At 33.4% G+C, this 17,139-nt stretch overlaps 1 protein-coding gene across 2 annotated transcripts in view; it reads right to left on the reverse strand.

Moving 5' to 3' along the window:
- The window catches only part of Rdgc (retinal degeneration C), a 142,567-nt gene extending 132,161 nt beyond the window's left edge, over nucleotides 1-10,406 (reverse strand). For both annotated transcript variants that reach the window (XM_064071561.1, XM_064071562.1), the window contains exon 1: nucleotides 10,329-10,406. The gene's annotated coding sequence lies outside the window, so the exon portion shown is untranslated. The remainder of the gene's footprint in view (nucleotides 1-10,328) is intronic.
- Between the last annotated feature and the right edge of the window lie 6,733 nt (nucleotides 10,407-17,139).

Raw genomic sequence — 17,139 nt, forward strand, 5'->3', positions numbered from 1 at the left:
TAAAAAGGGACTACTTTTTTTTTATATGAAATACAAGAATTCTTACACATTCTTATAAAAGTCACTAGGGGCTCCCGAGATTCTTTTACAATCTTTATAAAAAAGACACTAGAAGCTCCCGAAATTCTTTCACATTCTTTATAAAAAAGGAACTAGAAGCCCTCGTAATTTTTTCACATTCTGGGAAAAAAAACAAAAAAAATAGGAGCCCCCGAAATTTTTTCACACTCTTCATATAAAAAGAGACTACCAGCCCCGAGATTCCACCACATTTTTATAAAAATTATTAGGGGTCTCAAAGATACTTCTACAACCTCTATGAAACACAAGAAGCTCCCGACATTCTTACACATTCTTATAAAACTCATCAGGAGCCTTCGAGACTCTTTTATAATCTTTATGACGAAGATCCTAGTAGCCCCCAAGATTGTTCACTTCTTTGTAAAAAAAGACAGTAGAAGCCTTCGTGATTCTTCTACATTCCCGAAAAAAAAAAATACTGGCAGCCCCCGAGCTTATTTTCCACTCTTTATATAAAAAGAGACTACAAGCCCCCGAAATGCTTCCATATTTTTATAAAAAAAAGGACACACGAAAGGGTACCTCAAGATTTTTTTACAATTTTTGTAAAAAAGGCACTTGATAAGTCCTCGAAATGTTTTCACATTCATAAAAATATACACTACAGTTTCTTCTATATTTTTTATAAAAAAGACGCTAGAAACCCCCGAAATTCTTTGACATTCTTTATAAAAAAGGAACTAGAAGCTCTCGTGAATTTTTCACATTCTGAAAAAAAAAACAAAAAAAAAATAGGAGCCCCCGAAAGTTTTTCACAGGCTTTATATAAAAAGAGACTACCAGCCCCGAGACTCCACCACATTCTTATAAAAATTATTAGGGGTCTCAAAGATACTTCTACAACCTCTTTGAAACACAAGAAGCCCCCGACATTCTTACCCATTGTTATAAAACTCATCAGGAGCCTTCGAGACTCTTTTATAATCTTTCTGACGAAGATCCTAGTAGCCCCCAAGATTTTTCACTTCTTTGTAAAAAAAGACACTAGAAGCCCCCGTGATTCTTCTACATTCCCGAAAAAAAAAAGTACTGGCAGCGCCGGAGCTTATTTTCCACTCTTTATATAAAAAGAGACTACAAGCTCCCGAAATGCTTCCGTATTTTTATAAAAAAAAGCCACAAGAAAGAGTACCTCGAGATTCTTTTACAATTTTTGTAAAAAAGGCACTAGATAAGTCCTCGAAATTTTTTCACATTCGTAAAAATATACACTACAGTTTCTTTTATATTTTTTACAAAAAAGACGCTAGAAACCCCCGAAATTCTTTCACATTCTTTATAAAAAAGAAACTAGAAGCCCCAGAAATTTTTTTACACGTTTCATATAAAAAACAAAATACTTCTACAGCCTCTATAAGACACAAGAAGCCCCCGACATTCTTACATATGCTTATAAAAATCAGTAGGAGCCTTCGAGACTCTTTTATAATCTTTATAACGAAGACACTAGAAGTTCCCGAGATTTTTCACTTCTTTATAAAAAAAGACACTAGATGCCCTCGTGATTCTTCTACATTTACAAAAAAAAATAACACTAGCGGCCTCGAAGATTCTTTTACAATCTTTATGTAAAAAAGACCACAAGCCCCCAAAATTCTTTTACGTTTTTTATAAAAAAAGACACAAGGAGCCCTCAACATTCTGACACGTTCTTAAAAATATCGCTAGGAGCCTCTCGAGATTCTTTTACAATCTTTATGAAAAATACACTAGAAGCCCTCGAAATTCTTTCAAATTCACAAAAATATATGCACTATAGATTCTTCTATATTTTTTGCATAAAAGACGCTAGAAACCTTCGAAATTCTATCACATTTTTTATAAAAATGATACTAGAAGCCCTCGCGATTCTTTCACATTCTCGAAAAAAAAACTAAAAAACTAGGGGCCACGAAATTTTTTCACATTCTTCATATAAAAAGAGACTACCAGCCCGGAGATTCCACCATATTTTTATAAAAATTATTAGGGGCCTCCAAGATTCTTCTATGTCCTCTAGGTAACATAAGAAGCCAGCGACATTCTTACACATTCTTATAAAAATCAGTAGGAGCCTTCGGGACTCTTTTATAATCTTTATTACGAAGACACTAGAAGTCCCCGGAATTTCTCACTTCTTTATCAAAAAATACACTAGAAGCTCTCGTAATTCTTCTACATTTACAGAAAAAAAACCACTTGCGGTCCCCAAGATTCTTTTACAATCTTTATATAAAAAAAGACTACAAGCCCCCAAAATTCTTTTACATTTTTTATAAAAAAAGACACAAGAAGCCCTCGACATTCTGACACGTTCTTAAAAATATCGCTAGGGGCCTCTCGAGATTCTTTTACAATCTTTATAAAAAAAACACTAGAAGCCCTCGAAATTCTTTCAGATTAACAAAAATATGTACACTATAGTTTCTTCTATATTTTTTACAAAAAAGTCGCTAGAAACCTTCGAAATTCTTTCACATTCTTTATAAAAAAGGAACTAGAAGTCCTCGTGATTCTTTCACATTCTCGAAAAAAAAAACTAAAAAAACTAAAGGCCCACGAAATTTTTTTTTCACATTCTTTATATAAAAAGAGACTACCAGCCAGGAGATTCCACCATATTCTTATAAAAATCATTAGGGACCTCCAAGATTCTTCTATGTCCTCTATGTGACATAAGAAGCCACCGACATTCTTACACACTCTTATAAAAATCAGTAATAGCCTTCGAGACTCTTTTATAATCTTTATAACGAAGACACTAGAAGTCCCCGAGATTTTTCACTTCTTTATAAAAAAAGACACTAGAAGCCCTCGTGATTCTTCTACATTTACAGAAAAAAAACCACTTGCGGTCCCCAAGATTCTTTTGCAATCTTTATATAAAAAAAGACTACAAGCCCCCAAAATTCTTTTACATTTTTTATAAAAAAAGACACAAGAAGCCCTCGACATTCTGACACGATCTTAAAAATATCACTAGGAGCCTCTCGAGATTCTTTTACAATCTTTATAAAAAAGACACTAGAAGTCCTCTAAATTCTTTCAGATTCACAAAATTATATACACTATAGTTTCTTCTACATTTTTTGCATAAAAGACGCTAGAAACCTTCGAAATTCTTTCACATTCTTTATGAAAAATAAACTAGAAGCTCTCGTGATTCTTTCACATTCTCGAAAAAAAAAAAAACTAAAAAAACTAGGGGCCCACGAAATTTTTTCACATTCTTCAAATAAAAAGAGACTACCAGCCCCGAGATTCCACCTTATTCTTATAAAAATTATTAGGGGCCTCCAAGATTCTTCTATGTCTTCTATGTGACATAAGAAGCCACCGACATTCTTACACATTCTTATAAAACTCAGTAGGAGCCTCCGAGAATCTTTTATAATCTTTATAACGAAGACACTAGAAGCCCCCGAGATTTTTCACTTCTTTATAAAAAAAGACACTAGAAGCCCTGGTGATTCTTCTAGATTCTCGAAAAAAAAACACTAGCGGCCTCCGAGATTCTTTTACACTCTTTATATAAAAAAAGGCTACAAGCCCCCAAAATTCTTTCACATTGTTTATAAAAAAAGACACCAAAACCCCTTGACATTCTGACACGTTCTTACAAAAATCGCTAGGAGCCTCTCGAGATTCTTTCACATTCTTTATAAAAAAATACACTAGAAGCCCAATAGTTTCCTCCATATTTTTTATAAAAAGACGCTAGAGACCCCGAAATTCCTTAACTTTCTTTATAAAAAAAAATTAGAAGCCCCTGTGATGTTTTTACCTTCTCAAAAAGAAAAATAAGAAGTACTCCTAGGATCCTCTTGATATAAAAAGAGACTACAATCCCCGAGATTCCACATTCTTATAAAAATTATTAGGTGCCTCCAAAATTCTTCTATGTTTTCTATGAGACATCAGAAGCCCTCGACATTCTTACACATTCTTATAAAACTCAGTAGGAGCCTCCGAGAATCTTTTATAATCTTTATAACGAAGACACTAGAAGCCCCCGAGATTTTTCACGTCTTTATAAAAAAAGAAACTAGAAACACTGATGATTCTTCTAGATTCTCGAACAAAAAACCACTAGCGCGCCCCCCGAGATTCTTTTACACTCTTTATAACAAATACAAGCCCCCAAAATTCTTTCGCATTTTTTATAAAAAAAAACACACCAGAAACCCTCGATATTATTACACGTTCTTACAAAAATCGTTAGGAGCCTCTCGAGATTCTTTTACAATCTTTATAAAAAAGACACTAGAAGCTCTCGAAACTCTTTCACATTCTTTATAAAAATATACACAAGGAGCCCAAAAGTTTCCTCCATATTTTTTATAAAAAGACACTAGAAGCTCCGAGATTCAAAAACTTTCAAAATAAAAAAGAAATTAGAAGCGTTCGTGATTTTTTCACATTCTCAAAAAGAAAAATATAAAAAGAGACTGCAAGCACCGAGATTCCTAAACATTCTTATAAAAATTCTTCTACATCCATTATGAGACATCAGAAGCCCCCCGACATTCTTATAAAACTCAGTGGAAGCCTTCGAGACTCTTTTATAATCTTTATAACGGAGACACTAAAAGTCCCCGAGATTTTTTCACTTCTTTATAAAAAAGACACTAGAGCCCTCGTGACTCTTTCACTTTCTCAATAAAAAAGAAAAACCATTAGGAGCCCCTGAAATTTTTTCACACTCTTCATACAAAAAGAGACTATTTTTCATAAATGAGGGACAAGAATCTCCGGACATTTTTACACATTCTTATAAAAGTCACTAGGGGCCCCAAAGATCCTTTTCCAATCTTTTAAAAAGAAGACACTAGGAGCCCTCGTAATTATTCTACATTCTGGAAAAGACACACTAGCAGCTCCCGAGATTCTTTTACACTCTTTATATAAAAAGATAATACAACCCCCGAAATTGTTTCTCATTTTTTATAAAAACAACACAAGAAGCTCTCGATTTTTTTACAATTTTTATATAAAAGACATTAGAATTCCTCCAAATTTTGTCACATTCTTTATAAAAAAAATACACTAGTAGACCTCGTAATTCTTCCACATTAAAAAAAAATCACAAAGAGCCTTAGAGTTTATTTCATACTGTTTATAAACGAGACACAAGAAGCCCTCGTGATTCCTTCACATTCTCAATAAAAAAGAAAAAACATTAAGGGCCTCCGAAATTTTTTTACACTCTTTATATGAAAAGAGACATTTTTTTTTATAAATGATATACAAGAAGCCCCCGACATTTTTAAACATTCTTATAAAAGTCACTAAGCGCCCCCGAATCTCTTTCATATTTTTTATAAATGAGACACAAGAAGCCCTCGAGATTCTTCCACGTTTTTTATAAAAAAACCACTAGAAGCTCTCCTGATACTTTCACCTTTTCAATAAAAAAGAAAAAACATTAGGAGCCCCCGAGATTCTTACAGGTTCTTATAAAAATCGTTAAGAGCCCCTCGAGATCCCTTTACAATCTTTATATAAAAGACACTAGAATCTCTCGAAATTTTATTATATTCTTTATAAAAAAATATACTAGTAGCCCTCGTGATTCTTCCATTCTGAAAAAAAAATCACCAAGAGCCCCGGGAGTTTCTTTCATATTTTTTATAAATGAGACACAAGAAGCCCTCGAGATTCTTTCATATTTTTTATAAACAAGGCACTAGAAGCCCTGATTCTTTCACTTTCTCGATAAAAAAAAAACCTTAGGAGCCCCCGAAATTTTTTCACACTCTTCATATAATAAGAGACTATTTTTTTATAAATGAGATATAAGAAACCCACGACATTTTTGCAAATTCTTATAAAATTCACTAGGGGCCAAAGAAATTCTTCCATGTTTTCAAAAAAAAAAAAAAAAAAATACTAAGAGCCCCCGAGATTCTTTTATATTCTTTATATAAAAAAAGACCACAAGCCCCCCAAAGTCTTGCACATTTTTTATAAAAAAGACAAGAAACCCTCGACGTTCTTACACGTTCTTACAAAAATCGTTAGGAGCCCTTCGAGATTCGTTTGCATTTTTTATAAAAAAGACACTAGAAACACTTGTGATCCTTCCGCATTCTGAAAAGAAAAAAAAGCACTAGGAGTCCTCGAGTTTCTTCCATATTTTTATAAATCATACACATGAAGTTCTAGAGATTTTTCCACACTTTTTATAAAAAAGTCACTAGAAGTCCTCGTGATTCATTCACATTCTCAATAAAAAAGAAAAAACATTAGGAGCCCCCGAAATTTTTTTACACTCTTTATATGAAAAGAGATATTTTTTTAAAAATGATATATAAGAAGCCCCCGACATTTTTACACATTCTTATAAAAGTCACTAAAAGCCCCCGAGTTTCTTTCATATTTTTTATAAATGAGACACAAGAAGCCCTCGAGATTCTTCCATATTTTTTATAAAAAAGGCACTAGAAGCCCTCCTGATTCTTTCACTTTCTCGATAAAAAAAAAACCTTAGGAGCGCCCGAAATTTTCTCACACTCTTCATATAATAAGAGACTATTTTTTTTTTTAAATGAGATAGAAGAAACCCACGACATTTTTACAAATTCTTATAAAATTCACTAGGGGCCAAAGACATCCTTCCATGTTCTCAAAAACAAAAATACTAGGAACCCCCGAGATTCTTTTATATTCTTTATATAAAAAGAGACCACAAGCCCCCCAAAGTCTTGCACATTTTTTATAAAAAAGATAAGAAACCCCCGACATTCTTACACGTTCTTACAAAAATCGCTAGGAGCCCTTCGAGATTCTTTTGCATTTTTTATAGAAAAGACACTAGAAACACTTGTGATTCTTCCACATTCTGAAAAAAAATACTAGGAGTCCCCGAGTTTCTTCCAAATTTTTTATAGAAAAGGCACTAGAAGTCCTCGTGATTCATTCACATTCTCAATAAAAAAGAAAAAAACATTAGGAGCCCCCGAAATTTTTTTCCACTCTTTATATGAAAAGAGACATTTTTTTATAAATGATATACAAGAAGCCCCCGACATTTTTACGCATTCTTATAAAACTCACTAAAAGTCCCCGAGTTTCTTTCATATTTTTTATAATTGAGACACAAGAAACCCTCGAGATTCTTGCAAGTTCTGATAAAAATCGTTAAGAGAGATTTTTTTACAATCTTTATATGAAAGACAATAGAATCCGTCGAAATTCTGTTACATTCTTTATAAAAATTTACACTAGTAGCCCTCGTGATTCTTTAATATTCTGGAAAAAAAAATCACTAATAAGAGCCCCCGAGTTTCTTCCATATTTTTTATAAATGTGACACAAGAAGCACTCGAGATTCTTCCACATTTTTTATAAAAGAGACACTAGAATATAAAAAGAGACTATTTTTTATAAATGAGATTCAAGAAATTGCCGACATGTTTACAAATTCTTATAGTCACTAGGGGTCCACGAGATTCTTTTACAATCTTTATAAAAAAAGACACTAGAAGCCCCCGAGATTATTTCACTTCTTTATAAAAAAAGACAGTAGAAGCCCTCGTGATCATTCCACATTCTTTATAAAAAAAAACACTAGAATCCTTCGCGATTCTCTCACATTCTCAATAACAACAAAAAAACATTAGGAGCCCCCGAAATTTTTTCACATTTTTTATATAAAAAGGGATTATTTTTTTATAAACGAAATACAAGAATTTTTACACATTCTTATAAAAGTCACTAGGGGCTCCCGAGATTCTTTTACAATCTTTATAAAAATATACACTAGCCCCCTCGTAATTCTTCCACATTCTCAAAAAAAAAAAAAAAAAATACTAGGAGTCCCCGACTTTCTTCCATATTTCTTAGAAAAGTCACTAGGGGCTCCCGGGATTCTTTTACAATCTTTATAAAAAAATATTAGAAGCCCCCGAACTTCCACATTCTTATAAAAATCATTAGGGGCATCCAAGTTTCTTCTATATTAAAAAAAAAAACTCTAGATGCCCCAGCCATTCTTTCACATTTTTTATAAAAAAAGACACTTGTAACCCTCGAGAGTCTTTCGTATTAAACAAATACATTAGAAAACTTCGAGATTTTTTCACGTTTTTTATAAAAAAGACACTAGATTAAACAGAACAAGGACGAACATTTATAAAAATCATGATAAAGAAAAGGGTAATGGCTATTCGAAAAATCCGATTTATATGATTTTTGTTAAATACGAGAACAGGAAAAGCTAGAAGACGTAACAGAAAAGTTTCGAGATAAAAAAAAAGAAAAATATTTACAGAAAGTGAAGCGACAAAAAACCACAAATGAAATTATTTTCCAAATTATCAACTAAACGACCTTTTAGAAGTTTATAGAAGTAAAATAATAATGACAATTAAAAGTTTAATAACGAAAACAACATTATTTAAAAAATCCGAAATATACGACTGAAAAATCTGGATTTTCATTTGAAAAACAAACATCAAGAAGAACAAACACGAACATTTGGAACAGGAGAAATTATTACCAGAATATGTAATAAAAATCTTCAAGATAAAAAAAAACTAATAAAATAAATAACCAACCGAAACGGAAGCCATAGTACAAAAAGGTCACGTAATTGTACACCAGGATATTCCATCAAACACAACATTTTTGTTTTTTTTTGTTTTTTTAATAAAAAACCGGCATAATTTTCATCGAAAAACACAATTAACGCTAAAACTAAATTATATAACACACAAAATTCGCTTTTGTGCCCGAATTATCGATCACCGCCCGCAAGCCGCTTCCATAATTTGGCGACAATTCCCCATTCCTGCCACGTCCCGGCCCCGCATATACAGGGTGTAATTTTCACTCGACCTCGCCCCCTCCCACATTCTCCGTCCGCATTTACATTAAAGCCATTCTTAACTCTGTTTACACTCCAACAAATTAATACTTCCACTCATCGAACGACAGATTCAATTTTAGAGAAGCAAACGCTCCCAGCACTGACAGCTTGACAGCCGCCAGCCAATATAGCTAATTCCGTTCGTAAACATAGACAAATCCCGTTTTTACAGCGCCACGAGAAAGATTATTTGACGCTGGACGTACTGTAATTACGTCATCAGCGGTCCGAAGGGGGTGCTAAACGCATTTAGATAATGTGAAATTTTAAATAAGTCCCTCGACGAGCACAAAAAGACAAAAACGAAATCAGACGAACTTTTAAGCTTTGCTCGTTACGTCGAGGTTAATATAAAGCTGAAACGGAGACTCATTTCCGGCGGAAAAAATTAGCGACAAATCCGGGTTCGGCGCGGGTTACTGTCAGATTCAAATTTAATTTTTGAGTGGGACTGGAAACGCAATAAATATAATTAATTCTGTGGCGTTTCGGGCGATTACCATAGAAAGCGCGATTCGGGCTGGAATGCCGATTCGGGGTTTATTATCGCGTCAAACCACTTGTCCGTTGGCTTAAGAATTTTTGCTTAAGGGGATTCTTTCGCTGGGTTAGGGTTTCAGGCGGGATCGAGGGGGGAGATAACAATAGTTATTTAAATACGATCTGAGTTGGCTTATCTCGAGCGGCTGAATTTTTTTAATCGAATTCTACAATTCTACGAACGTAGTGAAATTAAATATTCATCACATAGTGGATGTTATTGAATTTTAACTTTTTTTTTTTTCAGTTAAGTATTTCCGCGGTCGATACTTTCCTGGGCTTGCATTTTAATTCATCTTAATCGCATTTTTATCGATTATCGCAATTCAAGATGAATTTATTTCGGAACTTGAAACTAACCCAGATTTCGCCAAAACCCATCCATACATTATTTCCGAATCGATCCATCGCGATGAAAAATTCACGACATAAACAGGATTTGTCCGAGCGATAACAGACTTTACTCTGATATCGGAAGTGATACAACGATCGAGCTCCAATTATCAAAACCCTCGACCCGTCCGCCGCCTCGACCGCAAGCAAAATTCGCCCAACCGGACCCAGCCGCCAAATTAAATATTTGATCTCAACAAGCCCAAATCGTGTTTCGTTTCGGATCGATTTTCGGTCCATATTTCAGGCGCTCTCGCGAGATAGTTTTTCAGGTGCGAGTGTTTCAGCGAAAATTCAGACAGGATTTCTATAAATAACGGACATCAGCTGATTGTGTGTTATTTTTAAAAGCCACAAAATTGATCCGGTTTGAAATGGGCTGGTTTAGGCGCCGAAATCGGACGCGAGTTTTCGGGGAAATTCCCGAAAAGGGGCCAAAGCGCCGGGGAAAATCGACAAAGCTTACCATGCGGTCGGAAACTTGGGCAAAAAAAAAGCTGATGTCACACGTCGTATTTGCGGAATGAGGACGCGTGTGCTGGGTCTTCAGAACGCGGACGCTGACTGACGCTCGGCGTCGTGACGTTTCCGAACTTTTGAAGCCGGCGTCCAGCGCAAGCGTCCAGGTGGGATCCAAAATTTTACACTTTCAAAACCAAATTCAATTTCTAATGTACATATAATACAAAAATCATGATTTACGTAGTCAATGTTATTCAAATTTTATGAAATAACATATTCCGCTGCAGCTTGTATTTTTTATAAAGTGGTCGTAAGCAGTCCAGTGTTTGACGTACTCAAAACCGTGTATAAACACAGTTTATTCTCCCCCTTCGAGCTCAACAACTCCAAAATGCACACTCTCCTTTGTACCTCGCCTGTTCATCCCATTTCCCCCCGACTTTTTCTCTTGTCTGAAGCGCAAACATTTTGTAATTCGGCTATAAAAAGTTTACGATAGAGCAAAAGCGGCGTCGCTATCGATCTTAGTCTTGGCGCTTTTTGTACTCCGAAAAAAAAGAATCCAATTCCTAATGTCCGTTATTCCATTAATGAAAACGCGCCTGAATGGGGACACCTTGCATTCTAGCACGGTCGCTGGGTTTGGTCTTGAATGCGTGCACTTTCTTCAGCGGGACCTTGGACGTATACTTGTATCTTGCAGCTGATGGACTTTGGTAATACACCAGGCGCCGGTTTCGACGTACCTGAAAAATGTCGCGAATAATTGGGTGTCGCTCGTGGGAGGGGATGTAGCGCAGTCATTTGTTTAGCTGTTGCAACACGTGTGATGGATTTCCACTGTTGGTTTGATGTTGTGAGCGAAATGTAAATCAGTGGATCGATAGTGAAGATTGTCGGAGAACGCTCGTTGATTAAACTGACATTTGTTGTTTTTATGATTCACGATTCCGATATTCCTGTTCACTGTGATTACATAATCTACATGAATTACATCAGAATGTGTGTGTTCTGAATATTACCGTGAATTACGAATGCGGCTTTACTAATCCGCTATTTATTTAGCGGTTTCGTTAAATTGTAGAGGAAATTTTCCGATTTTACGTTAATGATTTGCATTTTATTTTGAAATCAATTACAGTGTTGTTGTTCTAATAAAAGTAAAAGTTGAATAATTTAGTGTTACAGTGAGATACATTTTGACCTCAAATGTTGTTATTCAAATTAATGCAAGTTTTGCGGCATTTTGCACTATAATAGATACACAAGTAAAAGCCTTGCGGTGTTGGATTTAAGCAACCATCGACTTTGAATTTAAAGTTAAAATATATGCGAGGACAGTGTCGTGACAATGGTTCGACTGTGCAAAAAATGTACTTGTGGACAAATAAAAAATAATTTTGAAGAAATTAGGTCAATGTTTCTTCTAATTTACCAATTTCTGGAAGTTTCCATTGTGTAACTAAAATCAATATTTTTCACTAGTAGCGGAGAATTGCACCATTATCATGCTTGTCTGAGAGTTGTGAATTCGTTTTTCTCTACCAAAGTCAATAATGAGAATTAAATTTCTCCAAGGTTAATAATGGAAGTGAAATTATTATTAACCAAGGTCAATAATAAAGCATGAGGTATGTAATGCTTGACAAACGAAAACTATTACCAGATACCTAGAAAATTCGTTCTAAACAAAAAAATTATAAAATTTTTCATTTTTCACATTTTTCAAGTTTTTTGATTTATTTTTCCTAAAAAAAAACTTTGATTTTTTCGGACATAACCCCGTGAAAACGGGAGTAGGCCGAATTTGCGTTCTTTTTTTTTTAATTAAAAAGAAACATTTTTAACTCGATTTTTAACTTTTTTAATTTAAGAACTATTTATACATTAAAATTATTTTAAATCTTTTAAATTTTATAATGTTTCATACTTAATTTGTAACTTTCGATTTTTTAGACGCTTATTGAACAAACAATTTATTTCGTTTTATTGGCGTTTAAATAATTTACATATTCTATATTTATTTGAATTTGAAAAATTACTGTCTGGAATTACACTGCTGATTTTGTTCTTGAAAATCGATCACTTAAATTATTTACAGCTTTATTGTAACTCTCTTCTCGTGAAAACCTAAATAAATCAAGTATGAAATATTGTAAAATTACAGATTTAAAATAATTTTACTGTATAAATAGAGTTTTTAAAATAAAAAAGTTAAAAATCAAAAAAAGTTTTTTTTAGGGAAGAAAATAAAAAATCAAAAATGTCGGACTTTGAGAAAGTGACAGTTTTTTTCAAAAAATTGAAAAATCTTAGAACCTCACGTCAAATTTTTTTTTTCAATTTTTTCCCAAAAAGTACATTTAAAGACAAAAATTTTGAAAAAAAAACGTCCCGATAGCTCGATTTTTGAAAAAGTTATAGTTTTTTTGAAAAAAGAAGAGCCATTTGTTTTTTAATTTATATATTTTTTTTGTTGGGTAAAAAAATTTGAAAAAATTCTCAGAATCGTATTTAGTGGGGTAGAAAAAAATATAAAAATTTCAGCAAAATTGAAAGAGGTCGGTAGTGAAGAACGTTATATGTAGATCTCACTCGCTCTAATCTGCATTCGGTCTATAATGCTTGTCTTCACTACCTTGGCGTATAATATATTATTCTTACAACCTGTTACAAGAGTACTTTACATTAATTATTATGCATGGATAGTTGGCTACGTTCTAGAATTTCGGAGACCTCTTGTACCTGGTTTTTTAAATACTTTGAAATAATCCCGGGACACTTTTTGTTTTGTTTTTGGAGTAGTTTAAAAGAATATTGGGGACCACTTTTATATTATTTTTTAAGTAATTTGAAAGAATTTCGGGGACTACTTGTGTCCGGTTTTTGAAGTAATTTGAAAGAATTTCAGGGACCACTTTTGTTTTGATTTTGAAATGGTTTGAAAGAATCTCGTGGACCTCTTGTATCTGATTTTTGAAGTAGTTTAAATAATCTCGGGGACCTTCTGTGTCTGGTTTTTGAAGTAGTTTGAAAGAATCTCGGGGATCTCCTTTGTCGGGTTTTTGAAGTAGTTTGAAAGAATCTCGGGGATCTCCTTTGTCTGGTTTTTGAAGTAGTTTGAAAGAATCTCTGGGGCCACTTTTATTTTGATCTTGAAGTGGTTTAAAAGACTCTCGGCGACACTTTTGTCTGGTTTTTAAAGTAGTTTGAAAGAATCTGGGGCACTTCTATTATCTGGTTTTTGAAGTATTTTGAAAGGATCTCAGGGACTTCTTGTATCTGGTTTTTGAAATAGTTTGAAACAATCTCAGGGACTTCTTGTAACTGGTTTTTGAAGAAGTTTGAAAGAATCTCGGGGACTTCTTTTGTTTGGTTTTAAAGTGGTTTGAAAGAATCTCTGGTACCACTTTTGTTTTGATTTTGAAGTGCTTTGAAAGAATTTCGGGGACCTTGCGTGGCTGGTTTTTGAAGTAATTTGAAATAATCTCTGGAACCACTTTTGTTTTGATTTTGAACTGTTTTGAACGAATCTCAGGGATCTCCTGCGTCTAGTTTTTGAAGTAGTTTAAAAGAATTTCGGTTACTCCTTCTGGCTGGTTTTTGAAGTAGTTTGAAAGAATCTCAGGGACTTCTTGTATCTGGTTTTTGAAATAGTTTGAAACAATCTCAGGGACTTCTTGTAACTGGTTTTTGAAGTAGTTTGAAAGAATCTTGGGAATCCGCTGCGTCTGTTTTTTGAAGAAGTTTGAAAGGATCTCGGGGACTCTTTTTATTTGTTTTTGAAGTGGTTTGAAAGAATCTCTGGAACCTTTTCAGTCTGGGTTTTGAAGTAGTTTGAAAGAATTTCTGGGATCTCCTGTGTCTGGTTTTTGAAGTAGTTTAAAAGAATCTCTGGGATCTCCTGTGTCTGGTTTTTGAAGTAGTTTGAAAGAATCTCGTGGAGTGTTTTTGTTTGGTTTTGAAGTGGTTTGAAAGAATCTCTTGAAGTCTTTTTGTTTGGTTTTCAAGTGGTTTGAAAGAATTTCTGCAACCTTTTGTATTTGGATTTTGAAGTAGTTTGAAAGAATCTTGGGGCCTCTTTTATGTTTGGTTTTTAAGTGGTTTGAAAGAATCTCTGGAACCTCTTCAGTCTGGATTTTGAAGTAGTTTAAAAGAATCTCTGGAATCTCCTGTGTCTAGTTTTGAAGTGGTTTGAAAGAATCCCTTGAAGTCTTTTTGTTTGGTTTTCAAGTGGTTTGAAAGAATTTCTGCAACCTCTTGTATCTGGATTTTGAAGTAGTTTGAAAGAATCTCGGGGCCTCTTTTTTGTTTGGTTTTGAAGTGGTTTGAAAGAATCTCTTGAAGTCTTCTTGTTTGGTTTTCAAGTGGTTTGAAAGAATCTCTGCAACCTCTTGTATCTGGATTTTGAAGTAGTTTGAAAGAATCTCGGGGCCTCTTTTTTGTTTGGTTTTGAAGTGGTTTGAAAGAATCTCTGGAACCTCTTCTGTCTGGATTTTGAAGTAGTTTGAAAAATTTTCTGGGATCTCCTGTGTCTGGTTTTTGAAGTAGTTTGAAAGAATCTCAGAGAGCGTTTTTGTTTGATTTTGAAATGGTTTGAAAGAATCTCTTGAAATCTTTTTGTTTGGTTTTCAAGTGGTTTGAAAGAATCTCTGCAACCTCTTGTATCTGGATTTTGAAGTAGTTAGAAAGAATCTCGGGGCCTCTTTTTTGTTTGGTTTTGAAGTGGTTTGAAAGAATCTCTGAAACTTCTTCTGTCTGGATTTTAAAGTAGTTTCAAAGAATCTCTGGGATCTCCTGTGTCTAGTTTTGAAGTGGTTTGAAAGAATCCCTTGAAGTCTTTTTGTTTGGTTTTCAAGTGGTTTGAAAGAATTTCTGCAACCTCTTGTATCTGGATTTTGAAGTAGTTTGAAAGAATCTCGGGGCCTCTTTTTTGTTTGGTTTTGAAGTGGTTTGAAAGAATCTCTTGAAGTCTTCTTGTTTGGTTTTCAAGTGGTTTGAAAGAATCTCTGCAACCTCTTGTATCTGGATTTTGAATTAGTTTGAAAGAATCTCGGGGCCTCTTTTTTGTTTGGTTTTGAAGTGGTTTGAAACAATCTCTGGAACCTCTTCTGTCTCGATTTTGAAGTAGTTTGAAAGAAACTTGGGGATCTTTTGTGCCTGGTTTTTGAAGTAGTCTGAAAATATCCCGGGGACTCATAGTGTTTGGATTTTAAAGTAGTTTGAAAGAAGTTTGAAAGAATCTCGGGGACCACTTGTGGCTGGTTTATCCTCAGGATTCTTAATTATTTTTGGTTGGTAAAATAGTTAGAAAAATATTTAGAGTACGGTTCTTAAAGGTGGCAACAATTAATACAATTTTTAATGCTAAAAAAGTAACTTTCTTTTTTAAAGGGTCGCCACAATAATTTGAAAAAAAAACCATGATCTTTCAAAATATTTAAAATAAAAAAGAAATTTAAAAGTCTTATAAATTAAAAAAAATGTTCCACTACGTAATTCTAACTTTATCTACAAAAGCAACTTTTTCGCTCTCTTCTGTTTTATTTTTAGAAGTAATAAAAAACAGTTTGTTTTACTCGATAGAACTTCCCTCGCCTCTGAAGTACATACAATAAATTAAAAAATAAAGATAAAATTTGACTTTGCGATTGTTTTTTTATTACTACCTTATGAATAATATATAAAAATATGAATGTATTGACAAACCACAAGAATAGACTCAAAATGTTTTGTACATTTTACTGGGACCATTAGCTATAAAATATTGTTTTTTTTTGCAAAACTCTGGATGTCTAAGACTTGAAAAATTTCTTGTTTTCAAACCGAATATTTGTAAATCTAGAACCGGAAACATAAAGACGCCAATTTTTTGAGAATTCTTTGGCAACTTTTTCAATAGCATAATTAAAAAAAAAAAATCGGCCGATTTCCGACATTTTATTATAGATTTTGACCTCTAGAAGTTGGTTTTGGCCTCGTTTTATCGTTAGCATTTTTCTAGAATCACCCAATAAAATATTGTAATTTTTTGAACTTAAAAAAATATAAATACTTTCTCATAAGAAATATTTTCATATCTTGCACCAGGAGCATATTTTCGGTATCAGCACGGTGAAATCTATCTCCCAGAATTTTTTGGGAATTTTTTGCCAACTTTTCCAAAACAGAAATTTTTCAAAAACATTTTTTGGCCAATTTCCTATAATATTTGAAATTTAACTAAAGCCATTTTTTTACAGATTTCGAATTCCAGAATTCTTCTCTTAAAAAAAATATACATTTCCAAAACGAATATTTTTAATCTGTTTCCCAGAATTTTTAGAGAATTTTTTGTCGATTTTTTCAAAAGCAAAATTTTTCAAAAATTTTTGGAAAATTTCGGGCAATTTCAGATAATATTCGAAATTTAACGAAAGATATTTTGTCATATTTAGATTTCGACCTTCAGAACTTAATTTCAACCTGATTTCTTCGATATCTAAGATATTGCAATTTTTTGGAATTAAAAAAAAATATATTTTCAAACCGAATATTTTTAAATCTTGCCGTGAGAACATAAACACGCAATGTGTTTGGAATAAGCACCAAGAAATCAATATGCCAGAATTTTTTGGGAATTTTACTTTTCCAAAACCAAAATTTTTCAAAAATTTCGCAATTTTCCTACAAATTGACTACACATTTTGTTATAAATTTCTATTATCAGAAGTTAGTTTTGACCATATGCCTTCGATTGCGGCTCCTACCATTTTTCCAAAATTTCCCTCTAAACAATTTTTTGGATTCAAATTTCAAACCGAATCCACCCCTGC

This window comes from Zophobas morio, unplaced genomic scaffold (assembly GCF_036711695.1).
Source record: "Zophobas morio isolate AGI-343-1 ecotype UQ-CSIRO unplaced genomic scaffold, CSIRO_AGI_Zmor_V1 ptg000041l, whole genome shotgun sequence".
Taxonomy (NCBI): domain Eukaryota; kingdom Metazoa; phylum Arthropoda; class Insecta; order Coleoptera; family Tenebrionidae; genus Zophobas; species Zophobas morio.